This window comes from Hippocampus comes, unplaced genomic scaffold (assembly GCF_001891065.2).
Source record: "Hippocampus comes isolate QL1 unplaced genomic scaffold, H_comes_QL1_v1.1 scaffold429, whole genome shotgun sequence".
Lineage (NCBI taxonomy): Eukaryota > Metazoa > Chordata > Actinopteri > Syngnathiformes > Syngnathidae > Hippocampus > Hippocampus comes.
This window is the reverse complement of record NW_017808402.1, coordinates 203297-211850: the sequence shown is the minus strand read 5'-3', so window position 1 is coordinate 211850 and position 8554 is coordinate 203297. Positions and strand designations below refer to the sequence as shown.

Here is an 8554-nt window from a genome sequence, read left to right as displayed (position 1 = left end):
TCATTAGACTGCGGCGCTGGCAGACAGCCTCCCACAACAGCGGCACTGCGGTTTGGTGTTCATTAAAGGTTAGATGTTGTAAATCAGCCCGGAGGCCGTCGACGTGACGGCCTCGGCGGACCTCCGCTGACCCGACGGTATGCGCCAAAGGGGCTTTGGAGTGGTGTCTCCCCCACCCCCCAAAAAGGGATGAAATGGCTTCTGTACATTAAAATGAGACTTCATTTCCAGAGCCACAAGTTGATGACTTCCTGGTCAGGGGTTAATGCGAGGGTCGGCCTTCTGCCCATGGACTAATGGATTAACGATTCTTTATTTGGTCAGGGGGAAGAAAATGAGGCAAGTCCCAATGCGCATTTCAGTCATCGGAGTTCTCTTAACCTGGCTGCCTGCCGAAATGGAAAATGATTGCGTGTATCTACAGAAACTCATTTCAATTACAAATGGAGCTGATTTTGTTTTTTTTGTTTTTTAACTGCCCCTCCTCACCATGCACAGCGAAGACAATAGATGGGGGGAGTCTTGCAGTGCTTTTCGGCACATCAAAGGAAATGCAGAGCGGCTCTCCTGTACACGGAGCCCTTTCTTTCCAATTCTCTCCAAATAGCTTCATGTTTGCAGAAACGTCCCGTTATCTGTCGCCACTCTTCGAAATGTACTCCGAGCGCCGTAAGGGCGCGCGTCGCTCTATCGTGCATTTGAGTGTCCAAGTAGGAAGGCCGGGCGAAGACGTGCGCGAGGACGACTTCAATGAATTCGACCGGGGTGGAATTTCTTACGCGCCGCGAAGCCCCCGTACACAATGAGGGCCATCGCTGCAGCTGGAAATGATTATTCAAAGGCAAATGCGTTGGTGAACGCAAAACTCCAAAACGATGTTCTTTGATACTCCTCCTTCCCCTTCCCCATCAGCCATTTGAGCGAGCGGAGAGCTAAAAGCGTAGCCTCCGCATCGGCGCTAATTGCCACGCCGCGAAAAAGGTGGCCGCTAATGAGGTGCTCCTAACGAGGAGTCTCCGGTGCGACGTGCAATTCTCCTGACGCGCTGTGAGAAAAAGAGTCAAAACGAGTGGAAACGACGGACGGCGCTGGATTCTTTCCCATCAATAACGCTTAAAAAGGTGCAATTTGGGTCATTAAAAAGAAGACGGTGCCTCTTTTAGCAACACTGTTGATTAGAAGTGGATAAGTAGGGAGTCGCAGTTGGCTAAAGGGGGGAGTGGCTCCGCTTCAAAGTCTCGCAATGTACCCTCCGTCCCTCCGTCCGTCCATTCATTGGTTTCATCAACTGCTTGCAGTGATGAAGATCGTTCGCGAGCTGGAACGTATGCTAGCTTACTTTGGGAGAAGGCAAATATTGACAAACAACCATGAGCCACTCCCAGTCTCAGCTACGGGCATTAGCAAGGCTTAAAAAAAAAAAAGAAGAAATATCCTGCAGTGCACAACAACATCATAGTGGCACTGCACGAGGGCCGAGTACGTTCCGCCCCGTTGGCGGCCTTGCATCATGCCACACTTTCAAAGCACAAATAAGCACATTCCTTATTCCATGTTTTTCTTTGCTCAAGTCTCGGGGCTTCCTCGAGTTTGGCTTTTGGTGGCCGGAAAAGCGACTCGTTGTAAACTAAACCCGATTATGCCCGATCCCGGGACACCTTTGACACATTTCCGTTGCGGGGAAGGTGACGCATTTGTGCATTTTGCACGCGTGGCCATAAACAACAGCTTCCAATAGACTGTCATTCCCCTTGGAATCGTATTGAGGTATAATCCAACAAGGAGGGGGGAAGAAAAAACAACAACAACAACAAACTTTTGCTTAGGCAAGCAGCTTGCAGGCATGGACCAAGCAAGAGTGTGTGAAAAATGGGTCAGATGAGTTGCAGTTTTGGTATGGCTGCTCACTTCTTCCCACTTTCCTTCTCTTTTCATCCAGCGCATGAAAAGCCCGCCGAAGCATTTTTGCCCCCTTGCTGTGTGCTGCCTCGCTGGCGCGGCTGAGCTCCGTCGAGAGGAGGCGGGCAGCTTTGATTGTATTGGCTCACGCGCGCAAGGAAGGCGCTTCACAATAGGCTGCTTTCAAAAGGCATCACCTCCGCGATCTGAATTTAGTCAACCATCACCTGGTGTAACTTTGATGCCCAAAAGCATTCTTTTAGGATTATGTCACGGTTAACCCCCCCCCTCAGGCAAACTGTATAGCGTTCATTTTGCATGCACGCATAGTACAGTGGAACCTCGTTTCGTTGGCATTGTTCCCACTCTAACATTCCCATTTGCCGATTTTGCTTACGACGAACACCTTTCAAAGGTCAACTTGATGATAACCAGCAGATTCCCCCCCCCACAAAACGAACCCGCGGGAAGCTAACTGCCGCCGCGACCTTGCTTATGAACAAAAACCTACGGCGCGGGACACCCCCGATTGTATATCAAATGATCAACTAGAGATACTTTAAATATGCAGCAATAGCCTGCAAATGGAATCAACGGGTTCAGAGTAAAGGCCTCATCTGGCAAATTGACCATTTATTGATTTCATTCCCTCGTCTGCCAAGCGCACTCTCCGGTCAGGGAAGCGGAAGCAGCACTCCCGTTCACATTTTTGCCCCTCATCCAACCGACAGGCGACCTTTAAAAGGCAAACAAAGCGACAGCAAATTCTCCTTTTCAGCGGGAGCCCGCAAATCCAACCTTCGGGAAGCACGCCGGTACGACACGCTTGCTTTGCACACTTTGGCGCCCGCTCTGCCTTCGACCTGACGTATTTTGTAATTACACAGCGCAATCCAACAGAGAGCGAGCGCCCCGACGGCGCGTCATGAGGAAAAGCGACACAATCAATAAGGCCCCACGCGTTTATGTATGTTTGATGGGATCAATCGATCGGGCTGTTGAGTTTCTATCGCAACCTCGGGGTTTAGTTCCACGCTCGACATTTGTATTTATTCGCGCCGAGTACAGCAGACGACACACGCGTGAAGGTCGGGCGTTCAAAAAGAACGACAAAGGTCCCGTCGGTCAGTCGATTGAAGCCAAACGGAACCATGAAGCCGACGCAATCATCTGAACAAACTCAAAGGCGGCACCGTTGGAGCGGTCTTCGGGGTGTGGCAAAATCCGTCCAAACAATGAGTCACAAAAGGAAGAAAACTAAGGGGGCCCCCCATTTAGACGGGTTCACGGCTTTGTTGTCCAATCGGCGCGACTCAAACGCGAAGCGGTCCGACAACGAAGGGAGAGTTTTTGAACAGCGGGCCATGTCAGCTGTGCGAAGCATGCCAGAATTCTTCAACAAGATTATTCAAGATTTAAAAGGCGTGTCAAACTCATTTTTGTCCCGGGCCACATTTTAATGCTCGTTTCCTTTGGCTGAAACCATATCAAGAAGTCAAGAAGCACCGTTTCTGCACCCATTGTTGAAGTTACTGTAATGAGGGCTTTGGTCACAAGAAAATGCTTCCAGTATCACTCTTATGGATTACCAATGAGAAGTTTGATCGAGAGTTTGGTAAGCATCATGAAAGTTGACGTCTTTGATTTGCTTTCACGGGCCGCATCAAATGATGTGATGTGGCGCGCCAGATCTGGCCCCCGGGCCTTGAGTTTGACACCTGTGCTCTAAAACGTCCCTGAGGTCAACCGATTTTTTTTTTACCCTAAATGTTTCTTCAGGTGATCTTTGACGCTTGCGTCTCAAAACCGAACTGAAATACAGAGCACAAATCGAGTGAAGCGGCGGCAGCGGCAGCAAAAAAAGGAAGAAAGCAGGAAAGTGGGTCCAACTGACGCTCCGAGAGGCTCCAATTGGGTCTTGCTTTCATGTGGGTCAAAGCAAACAGTGATTAGAAAGGATGCAAACACAAAGGCCACCGAGCGAGCGACCGAGAGCGCTTGGGCGATAAGCGGCATTGTTGAACAAAAAAGAACGACATTTCCGGGACGCTGCGGCGTTTCATCCCAAGTGGGCCGCTGAAGTGCAACTTTAAGATGACGACGGTGCTTATATTTCCGTCGATCGAGAAGACTTTGCGGATGAAAAGGCGACAGCGCAACACGATGTGTTCCGATCTGAACCCACGTGCGAGGTCAGGTCACGTTCGACAAGGCTGAGCGTTTCGTATGAAAGCCAAGACAGATTTCACTCAATCTACCGCGTCAAAGTAACACTTCTAAAGGTCGGGCCGAGTCAATTGAGGTCGCGCTCGCAACCCTGCCGGGGGCTAACGACGCCAATTTCCTCCTTTTTGCCTCGTGGAAAAGTGAGAGTGGGCGAGGGCATGTGTGAGAAAAACAACGGCGACGGAGCAATTTACAATCCAGCCGCTGCTTGGGGTTGCTTTTGAAACAGGGATTGAGTTTCCGCTTCCAGATTTGCATCGTCGGCCATCTAATTGTATCCAAATGAGCCGCGAAAAGAAATGAGTCACCGACTCCTCCCGGAACGTCGATCCCCTCAAAGAAGCCAGGATTTATTCACTCAATCTTGATCACGCCGACGACGGCAATAAAACACCGAAGGCTTCGCGGCGAATCGAGCCGCCTCGAGAGACTTCATCTCGGCGATCAGCAAACAGGAACTAAAATGCGCCGACGAGCCTCAGAAAAAGAGAAGGGCCGAGAAAACAAGCGCGTGGACGGGGAGAAGTCGATGACACATTCAGCAGAGCAAAACAAAAGAAGCCAACGTGATCTCGTAGAACGGAGGGCGCAGCTTTCATCGCCGCCTGTCACGCGCGGGATTTGATTCTCCGTCGCCTTCATTGCGCCGTGAGGAATAGTTATCGGCGTAAATGCCGCGTGCGGAACAAAACGGCAAAAACAATGGCTCCGTTGTCTGGTTTGGCTGCTTAGTCTGCAACAGTAGCTGAATATTGTCCCCCTCGCTTTAGGAGACGAGCTCGAGGTTAGTTGCAGTCTGGGGCTTCACACAAAGTTTGGTACTGAAGGTCGGAAACTTGGCGGGGTGGGAGGGAGCGTTCCCGACTCGATCCATCGTGTTCCGGAAACCTCACCGACAACGAACGACTCGACCACAAACTGCTGCTCGAGTCATTTCAAAATCAAATCAACACCAACGTGTTTTTCCCGCGCGGGGGAGGTCGCCGTCGGTATTCACGCGAAGCGACTTGCAACACACCTTGGAAAGCGCGCCTGCGGGGAATCGCCATGACCACGTACCGTACGACGTGCTTTCAGAATTCACGGAAGGCTGCCAGGCGGCTAATAATGCTGAAGCAGCACTCGGGAGAACACTGCTCGCAGACGCCTGGGGTGGAATTCAACGGCAGCGTGCGGGATAGAGTTACTTTACAATCTTGAACAACACTCTCACATCCGTTATGATGATGATGATGATGATTAGCATTAGCAGAGTGGCTATGTCCTCACGTGCAAACCTCAAGACGATTCCCCGCAGTTACAATCAATCCAATGGCAATGCGGATAGCTGGGACATTTTGGCACAGTGCTCTCAGTGCACCTATCAGACAAAAAAAAAAAAAAAAAAAAAAGAGAACAAGGGGATAACCGCTATGAAATATTTGTGTCACTCATCTTTGTCGGAAAAAGTGGACGAGGCGAAAATTCACCAAGGCGCTTCCCTCACCTAAAAGCAGGATTTTCTGTGCGGAACCATTCCGCCCATCAACAAATGTTTCAACCCACGTGAACTCGGCACCTGATTCTGAGAGGGGCTTTTCCCTCTTATTGTTGGTTTGAACCCGTCACTGAACACTGCAAAAGAGACTCGAGGAGCTAAATCACTCGGTAAATTGTACTCTTGGGAGATTCAGATCAGGGGTTTACACTAAGTCCCACTCAGCAGCCAGGCATGGACAGAAAAAAAAACAAAACAAGATGGCCATGCTCAAAGGCAATGTTGTTTGAGAGAATATGCAATGCGGGTGCTTGCTGGCTGTTTCTCTTCCCCATCACCAAGCCCACCAGCGTGCTCAGGAACAGTTCGTGGCAGCAGAAGATGAGCTGCAATCCCACACGCTTCACAACACACGCACACACAATCCAAACCTATTTTTTTTAAACAAGCAGCGGCAAGGAAAGATGAAACACGTTTTGGAATTTCACTCCTGGCTGTGTAGGGACCCCCTAACGAAGAGCCGCCCCGCCCACCTTCAAATCACCTTCCGAAGAGGTTAACAAGCGCAGGACGGCTCGCGTTTCCACACCTGACTTGTAGGAAATCAAATAGACGAGGCAACCGTGGCGACCGGGCGCCGTTGTGAAGAAACGCGTGACCACAGAGACAGGAAATTAAACGAGACGGCGCCTGACAACGGCGGCGACAGCATGCAATTATGTTGGGTGAGCCGACGGTGTCACCTTAACATTTGAATGCCTCATCGGGCGTCCCGTTTGGAAACGGAGCAAATTTCCGCCTGGGGGGGAAAAAAAAAAAAAAAAAAACAAGCTGCAATGGGGGCACAAAAATATTAGGCAGCTGCCAATATATTGGCTTGCGTTTTGTCAGTGCGTCACTTCTATGGCGATGGTGATCGGGTCAAGCAGCGGCGCCAGACTCATTTTTGTTGCACATCACATTGTCGTCACGGTTTTCTTTCTGGTTTTTATATCGTCGACTCATATTTACACCGTTGCCCCTGCAATTGATCGTCAATTTGCATCATCTCTCTTATTCACTCTTTTTTGCGCGCATGCCAAAGCCACGTCTCACGTTCAACCTTTTAATTGCATTTCCAGACAATCACAAACCATCTCGGGTGGTCAGATCTTGGCCGATTTTTGCTCATTTGTGGCAGGGCAAAGGCCGAGAGTTGACCGCAAACTGCACAGGAGGTCGGAAGTCATTGAAAATTGTGGCACGCAAATATTTAAGACGAAAACTATTGTGCAAATGATGTTTTTCATGAAAAAAGAAAATGCTGGTAATATCTCCGAAAAGTGAATTAAAAAAAATGGGGGGGGGGGGGCAATTGAGCAAGAAGCATGCCGTGAACATTTGCTTTAGTGAGCCACATGAAGTGCTGAGGTGCGCCAGATTCGATGCCCGCGGCTTGAGTTTGACACCTGCGAGATGGCTATCATTGACTTGACACTTCCTCATGTGCCATCTTGAAGAGTTTGATTGCTTTTTTGATGACGATGTTCAAATATGACACAAAACAGAGTTAATAAAGGTTTTATGGTGGCAAGCGTTTGACTTGAAAAATTCCCTGGGCAAAAGCCAGTCTTTGACAACGGACTGTCTTCCATCTCCGGTTGCAGCGTGTACGGAAACACGGCAATCGAGAAACATCTTTCATTTATTCAGAACAAAAGAATTCGAAGGCTTGCGGGATTGGCAGGTGCCCGCACGGACGCTTCGCAACTAATTGCAAGAGGCAGTAACGAAGGAGTTTACCGTCGCAATCCGATTTTGCATGGTAGCGAGTTCCCAAGGGGACTGGCATGTTTTTATTTGCCTGTCAGGCACAGTCAACTTGGGCAGCTTGAACATGTCGAGCCAACTACTTTAGCTCCTTTTAAGAGACATCAATTAGATTTTATTTAATTATTGCCAAGTCCCTCGAGTCACGTGCTTAAAAAAAAGAAAGAAAAAGTCATGTAATATGCTTCAAAGGTAAACAGGATTCAAATTTCAGCCTGCCAGATGGATTTGAGTATTTTTAAATGAAATGGCTCGCTCGATCGTTCCACGAGGGGACGGTTGAAATGATGCCGAATATAATCACCGCCCGGAGGTCATTCTCTGATGGGAAAAGGAACTCACCTCATTCTACTTAACCGTTGACAACGGCAGGTGAGAAGTGTGTGCAATCGCTGCCACTAAAATGTCAACCCAAAACAGCCAGAGAATGACAGCAAAATTGTTGTCACGATCAGGAGCGGGCCGACGGGGTGCTCAGAACGCATGCATTACTCCGTAGCTTAGCAACAGATGCAGACACTCCGTACCTCGTTGAGGAGCACGGGCGGAATGAAATATGGCAATACGGAAGACTGTCGGCTCTGTCGGCAGCGGGAACGGCCGTTCGCATCCCGCAACGCCACCGGGAGCCAAAGGCAATAAGCACCGGACTCAAGAGGAGGAGATGGACATTTGACAATTTCTTGCCCCCTTTTGTATTTTCATTGGGTTCAAGCAAAGTGAACGTCGCGCAGTTCCTCCTGCGTGAACACCCGCCGAGAATGAAATGACCTACTGTACTCTAGACGCAAAGGAAACGATGATGTGGGGTACCCGCAGAGTGAAAACCAATGGCAACGTCCTTCAGCGGTAAATGCCTCTCGTTTACTCAGAAATGGGTCATGTCTGTTTGGACGCGTCGCCATGGCAGCGGACCACTCAGTCTTGTTCCAGCTCAGGCTGACTGATTAAGTGGCGGGGATGGTTTTTGTTTTTTTTGTTTTGTTTTCCGTCACATCTTCTCACAGCAAAGCGCTTCTCCGTTGCGGGCAGGAAGCATTGGAGCGAGCCGACTGGATGATTTGCAAGGGCTGTGATCTTTTCGCCGCGGCGTGACGACATAACGCACTCAACATTCTGACATCAAGTACTTAATGTCACTCA

At 49.5% G+C, this 8554-nt stretch overlaps 1 protein-coding gene across 1 annotated transcript in view; it reads right to left on the bottom strand.

Moving 5' to 3' along the window:
- Positions 1-8554, bottom strand: part of ctdp1 (CTD (carboxy-terminal domain, RNA polymerase II, polypeptide A) phosphatase, subunit 1) — a 26964-nt gene that overhangs the window by 1199 nt on the left and 17211 nt on the right. The gene's annotated exons all lie outside the window — the stretch shown is intronic.